The sequence below is a fragment of the Leguminivora glycinivorella genome, chromosome 6, assembly GCF_023078275.1.
Source record: "Leguminivora glycinivorella isolate SPB_JAAS2020 chromosome 6, LegGlyc_1.1, whole genome shotgun sequence".
In the NCBI taxonomy this organism is placed as follows: domain Eukaryota; kingdom Metazoa; phylum Arthropoda; class Insecta; order Lepidoptera; family Tortricidae; genus Leguminivora; species Leguminivora glycinivorella.
The window spans coordinates 16878108-16889360 of NC_062976.1; the positions used below are offsets into that span (position 1 = coordinate 16878108).

Genomic DNA, 11253 nt, shown 5'->3' on the forward strand with positions numbered 1-11253 from the left:
CCACAATCTATTTGTTTTACTCTACCCCTGACCCCCCACTAATAAAAAAAGAAAGAAGAAAAAGAGCACCCATTCTTGAAGAAAAATGATTTACTAACTACTTATACTTATACCTACTGAGTTTCCGTGTGCCTTAACCATAATAACTGAGGTCTCCAATTTGTACTATTCACATTCACACTATGTTATGTGAATACTTAGTACTCAATAGCTGTTGAAGCCTTACCGTGAACACCGAAATTCGCAATGGCATCTTTCTCTGTCGCTCAAATTACGCCTTAACCAGAGTAAAAGAGAAAGCGCTTTTCGAACTTTGGTTTCCGCGGTAGGCCCGCTGGTTTGCGGGCTCGCTTATCAGCCTGCGCTCGGGCTGCAAACTGTCGTCATATTCCATGGCTATCAGATGCCCGCCTATCGCGACTCGACTACACAAACTAGGACGACTCAGCTTTTTGTTTGTGTATAAGAGTATCTAGCTTTACGAATTCTCCACACAATTGTTTAGAACAGTAGTGGGCAAAGTACGACCCGCGGGCCAATTCCGGCCCGTGGGAGGATGTTATCCGGCCCTCCACCGGTCCATCAAAATAATTAGTGTTATTGAACAGCACTGAGTAAAGAATGCATTCTTGGTGTAAATTTGCAAGAGTAAATAGGTATCTCATAGGTAAGCGTGCTCCACCGTAGACCGCATCATCACTTACCATCAGGTGTGATCGTGGTCAAACGTCTACCTATTCATAAAGTGTGGACACGAAAAAATCTGGTCGGACATGAAATGGTATTTTTTTTTTTTTTATCTCGAGTGCACATTTTAAACCAATTTTCCATTTTTAATAATCTATATGTATAAAACTATATTTAAATAAAATCTACTCATTATAATGCATGAGAATGTGTGAGATTTTGCCAAATATATTCCATCATACATTTTTAACCGTCGCCTCATATCTCTCAAGAAGGACGGTTATCAAGTCGTCTGTATGTTTTTTTTTATTTTTTTTTTATGTTTGTTCCTCGATATCTCCGTCGTTACTGGACCGATTTTGAAAATTTTTTTTTGATTGAATGTATATACATACACTTTCGTCCAGAACAGTGACATTTGGTGCAGTGGAATTGCTGATGAAGGTCAGAACCGAACTCCTCAAATCTGAACGGCACGCTTATAGTGACTTTGGTATTTTTATAAGAACAGCATGCACTTTCGTCCAGAACAGTGACATTTGGTGCAGTGGAACTGCTGATGATGGCCAGAACCAAACTCCTCAAATCTGAACGGCATGCTTATAGTGACTTTGCCATTTTTATAAGAACAGCATGCGCTTACGTCTAAAACAGTGACATTTGGTACAGTGGAACTGCTGATGATGGCCAGAACCGAACTCCTCAAATCTGAACGGCACGCTTATAGTGACTTTGGTATTTTTATAAGAACAGCATGCACTTACGTCCAGAACAGTGACATTTGGTGCAGTGGAACTGCTGATGATAGTCAGAACCAAACTCCTCAAATCTGAACGGCACACTCATAGTGACTTTAGTATTTTTGTAAGAAAAGCATGCATTTAAGTTCAGAACAGTGACATTTATTTAGTTATGTTTGTTAAGAATATGGAGTTTACAAGTCAAAGTTTGTCAAGCTTCGATTTCTTATAATATAATCGGATTCATGAGGAATTGAGGAAACTCCTCAAACCTTAACGTTATACGTATATTCATTTGTGTTGCCATCTAATAATTAAAGCATTAAAAGCAGTTTTAAAAATACTTACACATTTCCAATTCGCAATTAGCTTTCACCAGAACCCGAAAGGCGACGGTTTTTTTTTTCTTAAAAATTATATTTCTTGAACAGCGTTTTTTGACAATCTTCAGTCGCTTCCTATCCCAATTACACAACTGGAGTTATATTTTTACAAGCTGTTTTACACACGTTAAAATGTATTTTTCCAAAAAGAAAACTTCCTGAACCCCAATTCGACCTTCGGAAGTCAGGAAGACTTTCTACTCCAAGCACTGAAAGGGAGATTTTCTATGGGAGAGCTTTTTTTGTGAAAACGTTGAATTCACCAAAGTTAAAAAACCTCATAACTATTTCAATCAGATTACAATTAGAAAAATGTTTACCATTGTGAAATGAACATGTAATAACGTATAAATTTTGATTATCTAATTAAAAATTAGACTTATTTTTAACAGGAAAACTTTGTAAAGACAGCCAGAAGCCACTGTTCACAAAAATAATGATACCATGGGTTATACACTGCTAAAATTCTTAGGTTGCCTATAGTTATAGTATGTTTCTATGTTATGATATCCATAAATTATTTGAAAAAAGTGCTGCTTGAAAATTCCCATTTGATTAAAAGATTTACCATTCCATGTCCGACCAGATTTTTTCGTGTCCACACTTTACTTAAAAAAAAAAACCTTCAAATTTTGGCCCCCAGTGGAAAAAGTTTACCCACCACTGGTATAAACTTTTGAGTCTGCGTCTAGTTAGCGCTATGAAAAGTAACGTCGTCGGTGAGTAGATAGTAGTAGTTAGAATTGACTACATGATTTACTAGGTATAGTATGAATTTTTTGAAACGAACGTTTCTAAACAAAGGTATTGTTCCTTTTGTGTTGAGCGGGAGCTTCTGTATTTGCACGCGCTAAGACAACAAGAAGCAACTGTATCCTGATAATTGTAAGGTTCAAATCTGTACAGCAGCAAATTTGAGATAGATTATTTTGGAAATGTGAAGCGATAGACCACACCGCTATAGGTGCGAAAATACAGCGTTTCTAATACTTTGATACTTGGTGGTGGTGCTGTAAGTAATGAAACACGTATATTATCACTGTTATTTTTTATTAATGATTTTGTTAACAATCAACAATTGTATATAGCAATATATAAATAGTAATTACATAAATATTAGGTACAAGTCTTGATAAATAAAATAACATAAATAACTAAACAAACCGTAAACCGTATTTATAACAAAACATAACAATGGCGGTCAGATTGAAAAACCTTATCAGTGTTTATTGTCACTTTGCGATGACACCTTAAGGTGCCAGGTGCTTATCAACCTTTTAATCTGGCAGTTTCGCTGTTTAAACGTGTTATTTTTATTATACAGACTGACATATTACCGATGATTATTATAACTATATGTACTATACTTACACCATCAAGTATCAAAGTATTAGAAGCGCTGTATTTTCGCACCTATAGCGGTGTGGTCTATCGCTTCACATTTCCAAAATAATCTATCTCAAATTTGCTGCTGTACAGATTTGAACCTTACAATTATCAGGATACAGTTGCTTCTTGTTGTCTTAGCGCGTGCAAATACAGAAGCTCCCGCTCAACACAAAAGGAACAATACCTTTGTTTAGAAACGTTCGTTTCAAAAAATTCAAACTATATGACTATTGATACATACATACATACAATACATACAATCACGCCTGTATCCCATAAAGGGGTAGGCAGAGCACATGAAACTGCTAAAGTCTCAGTGCCACTCTTGGCAATTAAGGGGTTGAAAGAAAACGAAAAAACTATTGATTTGATGACTATTGATTGACTATAATAAGTAGGTATAGGCGTTAGCACTCGAGAGGCGCTTATGTGGGGGTGTCTTATTAGCTTTTGGCTGTAATGAGAAAACAAACATATAAATCAGCTATCGTTTGTCATTTCTCTTCCACGAATCTTTGAATATCAATGAATTTGATATTGATAGGTACATCTTATTTTACTTAATTAATAAACATACAAGAACACGTGTGCTTTGGGGTTCTTGAAACAATTTGGCGAGATCAATGGGGGTAGGCTCGTCTAAAGCTCTGTTTACACAAAGCCAGTGCTGGCTTCAATAGGCCTTCGCTCTGTTACTGTTAGTGTTGGAAGCCAGCTGGTTATACGAGGCAAGTAATAAGCTAACGTTTTCTCTGGTGGCCAGCAATCGGTTCTTCTCAACCTAACTTTACTGCCACACGGGACTGGACGCACTATTGGTTCTAAAGTGCGTTGGGGTATCTTATACTTTTAAACGAGCAATTCTTGTATATTTATTTATTTATTTATTTATTTATTTATTTATATATTTATTTATTTACACTGACGATCTCGGAAACCGCTCTAACGATTTCGCAGAAATTTGTTATGTGGGGGTTTTTGGGGGTGAAAAATCGGTCTAACTTATCCTTAGGTCCCGGAAAACGCGAATTTTCGAGTTTTCATACGTTTTTCTTCGCGCGCCATCTCGTGTGCAGTAGTTGTACTGTTAAGACAGAATTCTTTCGGTCGATGTAAGTACTATTTATTGCAAACACTAGATGGCGACACAGGTCAAGGCTAAAACGAGTAGAAAATACACTATTTGAGTTTTTGTGGCGAAATGCGCGCCATCTCGTGTGGAGTAGTTGTGTTGTTAAGGCTGAGAATTCTTTCGCTCGATGTAGGTACTATTCATTTTTGAACTAGATGGCGACACATGTCAAGGATACGAAACAGAACCGAGCGAAGCTCGGTTGCCCAGATATTGATATTATAATAATGATAATAAGTCCACGGCCGATAAGGCCACGGCAACCGCTTTCAAGTCCGTTGCTGTCTCGTGTGATCGCAAGTTGCTGACATAAATATAACCGATCTTATTAGTAAATGTTCGCGGACATTGTGTTACTAGTTATATTATATTGTGAGATATAAAAATTATAACGTTACCTTTACATTCTTGGTCTCGATGATGTTGGCGAATATCCTTTATCTTTTGTTAGTTAAAATTGACAAGTCATTGATTATTCTAGTTGTGCTTTACATTTTCACATAGATTATTTATTTATTACTTAGAAAAAAACATGTTTACATGACATTACAGTAAAACTAATACGTCACGAAACTTAGATAACAAAAAAGAGAAGAACATGAAATAAAAAAAAAACAAACAAAAGTTTATAACTAAACAATTGATTTGGGCGATGACGTAACAGCGTGGCTCCGTTGCGTCGTTTGCCCCGGTGTAGGATTCGGCAGGTTGCCCCCATTGGTTGCCCCGGATCCGCCGAAAAACCACACCTCGGAAGCCAGAAGTCTGCGCTCGCGATGGTGTCCTGCAGCGGCCGCGGCACGCGCACAACGAACGAGCTGAAGTGCACGTAGTGACGCGACTGCAGTTGTTGCACCCTCAGCGTGTAGCCAGTCTTCCGGCGAACGTAGTCCACCACCTCATCTGCCACGGCGGAGTAGTGCAGGCGAGACACATAGAGCGCCCTACTCGGTAATGATAATGGGATAAATAATGTATGTCACGGTTCTCAAACCCACTTTTCTTAGATATTGTTACGATGTAATGTTTAAAAAAAAACACGGGATTCAGGCGCACTTTTTTAAACACCTACGCGTATTTCCCTTGCGGTTAAGTTTGCTTTGTAACGAATCGATTGTTGTACCTTCACGTATATAAATAAGTAAGTACATGAAATTGTAACCATAAGTTAAAGACATATGAGTAGGTATACTAGGCAAGTACTTTACACTTATTTTATAAATACTAAAAATAATTTTTGATAAATACAGCAGTCCAAGAGCAAATTTTTCTATTTTTCCTCAATTATGCAGACAGCGATGGAGAAGGGAAAGGTAGAAATCACACACTCCAAATTTACGTTAACTGGAGACGACTATGATTTATGAAGGAACCTTGTAGCTTGTAGTTTATGGATGCTTGTGAAAAAGCGAAATTCCTATTTATATTGTTTTTACATAGCTCAATTTACTTATGGATCTTTACGAAATTTTCCTAAATGATTCATTAAAAAAATGTTGCTCACAACATTCATATATGACGAAAATCGGTTGAGAAATGTTATCTGTAAAGGAGAACAGTTTAGACAGACGTTCAAGAGAGTACAGTCGAGTTCATTAATATCTGTACATAGTATTTTCACCTTAACTCGTTGCAATAAGTTGAAAATTGTAGACATATTTATGAATTCGACTGTACCATCTGTATTCTCCCATTAACTGGGTGTTGACACCTACCAAGAATAGTACATTACGATACAAGTGCGTAAAAAAGGAAGTTCGAAACGAGTGGCGATAAATTAAAACACGACCGAAGGGAGTGTTTTAAATCGACACGAGTTACGAATTTCCTTTTCGCACGTGTATCGTACGACGTTTTTCAGTACAGATGAGCCTCCGAAGTTTCGACCTGGCATATAATGAACCACTTCTCGTACTAGTGCGTAAAAAAAACACCATCTGTACTGAAAAGATAATTATCTGTCGCCCTGTTTTGGCCCCAAATATGGCCGATATGTTTACTAGAACTCTTGAATGCTGACACAACTTACAACTTGCTATAACACCCAGATATTCGAGATCCCTCAAGATCTGCCGAAAACGTGTTTTTTTAGTGTTCATTATTGAGTGAATTTACGTATACATATATTTACAACGTTTTAAGGTAGCTATAGCTACATATATGGATGAAATGTCTCCAAAATCTGCCCATTGAGTCTCAAAAGCTCTTGAACGCTACTTGAATACTTTTGACTCCAGCGCGGGCCGATTTTTGAGTCTCACGCGTTCGAATTCAGAACATTGTCACTGATGAAAATAATAAGCAAGTCACCGTTTTCAACCGGTATTTTATAGTGACAAAATCCCGTATGCGAGATTCAAAAATCGCTCTCCTGACACAACTCTCAACTGGCTAAAACACCCAGATATTCCCGATCTGCCGAAAACGTGTTTTTTTATTGTGTTCATTATTGAGTGAATTTGCGAGAGCATTAACTTGAGTATAGGGTGGAGGCGTCGGGGCCTATTACGCGCGCCTTGTAATCTCCTGCTGCCGATGCCGCTCGCATACCTGTACAGAAACACTGATACTGGTGACAAATAACTGATGAAATGAGTTTTCACCAGCTAAAGCGAACGATTATTAAATGTGTTTTCGATTCATGATAAGGGTTAGGTACATTTCTAATAGGTAACATCTGACAGTTTGAAGATACCTATACCTGTGCCTAAGGTAGGTAAGTTCGATCCGGTGTCGGATGTAGGACCGATATCCCATACATTACAGGCGCCATCTTAGATTTTTTCCATTGAAATCTTTCCGACATCCGATATCGGATCGGATAATGTGAAAACCGACTAAGTAGGTAGGTATATCATGATTGTTGGTTTGGTTCTTACTACCTACCTACATAAGATAGTTGAGTTATTCCTAAAAATTATGCAATATTGTCTGTAATTTTCAGAATTATCAATTTATCATTTGACGACCGGTCTGGCGCAGTCGGTAGTGACCCTGCCTGCTACGCCGCGGTCCCGGGTTCGAATCCCGGTAAGGGCATTTATTTGTGTGATGAGCACAGATATTTGTTCCTGAGTCATGGATGTTTTCTACGTATATAAGTATTTATATATTATATATATCGTTGTCTGAGTACCCACAACACAAGCCTTCTATCTTGAGCTTACCGTGGGCCTCAGTCAATCTGTGTATGTATACGTATGTATGTATGTATTTATCATACATTCTGATTTATTCGCAAATTTAATAGAATTCGTGGTACTTTTTAAAAGTGCAGAAGTACCGTCCTTTCCTCCAAAATTTGATTGTGTGATTTTTTTTGTAGTTACCTATATTATGCTGTGTGATATTGATACATGCATAGAGTATATTGAATAGAATGGTATAGAGTTATCAGTCACGATTTTCGATTGCAGCGCCATCTATTGTTAATTTCCCGCAACTTTTCATGTGACTTTCCACGCCTGCAGGTACCTTACAGCATATTAAGCATGTGGGTCCTTTAGACATGGAACGCCACATATTTACGGCGGGCTTTTTAAATAGGATTGATGTTTTGCATTCTGAGGCTATGTTCAGATGAACACGCGGCGATGCGCGATTTTCTCACCGCGCGGTTTAAGATTGTAACAAAATTAATGGCGTTGTGTACATGACCGCGCGTTGCCGCTTGTGATCGGTCATGTAAACAGCACATTTGATTTTGTAACAATTTTTTACCGCGCGGGCGGCGAAAAAATCGCGCGTTGCCGCGCGTTCCTCTGAATTTAGCCTGAGTCTGAGCAAACAGAACCCGATTACAGTTATCATGTGTGAAGTGAACCTTCAATGCATTTCTCACCAGGAAACTGCTACAGAAGTTCACACAATGCCTAGACCAGTAGGAAATCAGGAATATAATAAAACAATGAAGCAGGGGAATAGTTTTTAATAATTTATTTTAAAATATGTTTTATAGTTACGTAATTGGTGGTGATACTACTTAGCTTCAAAAACCAGGAAAGAACTAGTCGAAAGCGTTTAGAGAATTACTTCTCCTAATGCGTCTTAATTATTTCAAGCGCAGTGTTTCCTACCGACAATTTTCACCACACCAACACGAGCAATAAACGAACTGTAAAAAAACATTTCAACAATTAAATAAACATTTCCAATTCAAAATCATTACTAAAAGGTACATTCTACCAGCAGTTTAGAACTTCAATTTAAAATTTGAATCAAATTACTTTGCACTCTTATGAATAAAATGGACCTTTCTTATTAGTTCAAAGAATCAAGAAAGAGAGAGAGAGAGAGTGTGTGTGGGTGTGGTGAAGAGAAGATGTTCAACGATGAAACTCCTAATAGCCTTTTGAAAAGATGTGTTTGTGGATAGACACATAAGCTTTTTTTAATCTTACAGAATATTTTTCTTTTGTCTCAGTAAGGTTTTTTATTTGTTTGGCCAAACTGCTAGCTTCCGTGAAAAATCGGGGTGTGTGTCGTGGCGCGTGACCTGAAATAAATTCTGTAATATAGGAGCTGTTAGATATCACTAGGCAGTCGTGTGGAGTTAAAAATATAAAAAACTTAAATATGGTACTAGATATTTCATATACATTACATACATTTGATGTACAAGTGTGACTAAAATAACTTAACATCATCCAAAACTTTAAATATGTTTCTGGGCTTTATCGTCCATATTAAAATAGTGCATTGTGCAACAGGGGAGGCTAGGGTGATATTGATAAGGACAACCTGGAGTGAATTATAGACACGAGACTGTTTCTATACTGTGTAGGTACCTATAGCTTAATAGTCAAATTCTCTCAGTGCAACGAAAATGCTTGACATGATGGTATTTATTTTTCTTATCCCTCTTTTAGGAATAAAATGGTATGATGTAGTACTCGTTCAGTACACGTAGATGCAAGAAGACCTTTTAGCAGCAAATGTGATGAAAAATACACATTATGTTATTGATATTACTATATACTACTTATTTCAACTGACCTGAAGTTGACGGCTGAGAACTGACATCAGTGATGTTCCTCAAAGGGGCTCTGGGTATTTGATCATCTTGCATCGGTTCTTGAATATTGCTAGCAAATTGCAGCGATGCGGTTTGCTTGCTTATCAATTCCTGAAATACATATACATAATATATTTAACTAATTTAATGCTGAAATATTAGTACTTAAACAGTAATGTTATAAGAATTGAATATAACTAGGTAAATGTAAGAGGCAACGGGTAAATATTACCCTAATGTACCCTAATAAAAACAATTTTTCCACTTTTTCAGCGTGATTGCTGGAATTGCAATAGCACTGACCAAGTCGAGTCTAGTCTTCCAGATGAAGTATTCTATTTTTTGTCAAAGTGAATACATAATATATTATTGATACTACTATATAGAATCAACTACATTTGACTGACCTGAAGCTGACGGCTGAGATCTGAGATTAGTAGCCGCCCTGTGGGTACTGAACTGATTGGTGATGTTCCTCAAAGGGGCTCTGGGTACTTGATCATCTTGCATTGGTTCTTGAACATTGATTGGAAATTGCAGCAATGTGGTTTGCTTATCAATTCCTGAAAAAAATATACATATAAATATATTCAATTTAATTCCGAAATATTAGACAACCATATAAATCATATAATAAAGTATATTCAATTAAAGCTATAAATTAAAAAAATAAATGAATGCTCCACGACTCTTCTCTTTCGGAACAGACTAGACATAAGAACAAAAATCTATGCTCACACAAATAAATACCAATACCGGGATTTGAATCCAGGACCGCAGCTTTGCAGGTAGGATTAAGGATAGGAATAGGCCAGACCAGTCATCAAATGTTAAATTATTATTGTAACATCTTAAATTTAAAAGCTAAAACTTACCATACCCCAAGACCTCAATAGAGAAATGGGTAAAACGGAGCCTTCCGCTTGAAGTATTATATTTTTTCTTAAAGTGAGTATGACACAGTTTTCCATTGCTAACACATCACTGCCATTAGAAGAAGAAACCAGTCAGGCTCAATAATTGGATTGGGTCATTGGTGAAGAATCATATTATCTAATCCTGAAAAAAAACATACAGATTGTATTTTGATAGGTCTTATTGGAACTTCATAGATTTGCGAAAATACATACTGAATGCGAGCAAATTTGGAGCAAGTGGTAATTTTTATAAACTATTTTTATATGGCAATAGATCCCATTGCTATTCAGGATAAAAGGCTTTTATGAGACAAAGAAATCAAATTCCGGCCTCAAATCGAAAAACTTTCCCCTACTATTTTGTATCAGTTTCATAAGTGAAGTGAATCTCAACGAGGTCAGACTTTTATTCTAGATTTATGTATTATACTCGTAGCTAGAAAAGATGAAATACTTACGCGTTTTACCGCAATTAAGTACACAACACACAGCACTTATAACCATTGTTACGACAAACGAATCTAACGAGCAAATCAAAATCCGTTGAGCAGAGCCGGTATATTCACAAAAAAGCAGATTTATCGGAGTCCAGGGCAAGCACAGTCGTTGTATAGTTCAACATCATAATTTTAAAGTTCTTTCTAGCAAAGCAAAGCATCGAACATCACAAGAAAGTGAAGAATTGAAATAATGGCGTTATGGCGGCTTTGAAAAAAAAACATTCCGTTCCATGCCTTTTTTTTAAAGTTTATCATAAAAGTTTCGCACCTTCAGATTTTAAAACGGACCAATTTAAGAACAAAAACTTTAGATAATATTTGTTTTTTTTTGTTAATTATAATTAATAACATTTTAAAAGGCTAATTAAAAATAATACAACATTATTTTTGTCATATCTTTTATTTTGTTAATTGCGCGTAACGGAAACATGGAATTGGTATCACAGATTAGACAGGAATTTATAGAATAATTCAATTGTTTTTCACGCCCT

General features: G+C 36.6%; 1 long non-coding RNA gene across 1 annotated transcript; it reads right to left on the reverse strand.

Moving 5' to 3' along the window:
* Nucleotides 1–8244: 8244 nt before the first annotated feature.
* Nucleotides 8245–10995, reverse strand: LOC125227337. The gene is made up of 6 exons (XR_007177175.1): nt 10721–10995; nt 10221–10404; nt 9753–9908; nt 9327–9456; nt 8732–8826; nt 8245–8445 (listed from the first exon to the last, which is right to left on the reverse strand). It is a non-coding gene; the product is annotated as an uncharacterized LOC125227337 (long non-coding RNA).
* Nucleotides 10996–11253: the final 258 nt, after the last annotated feature.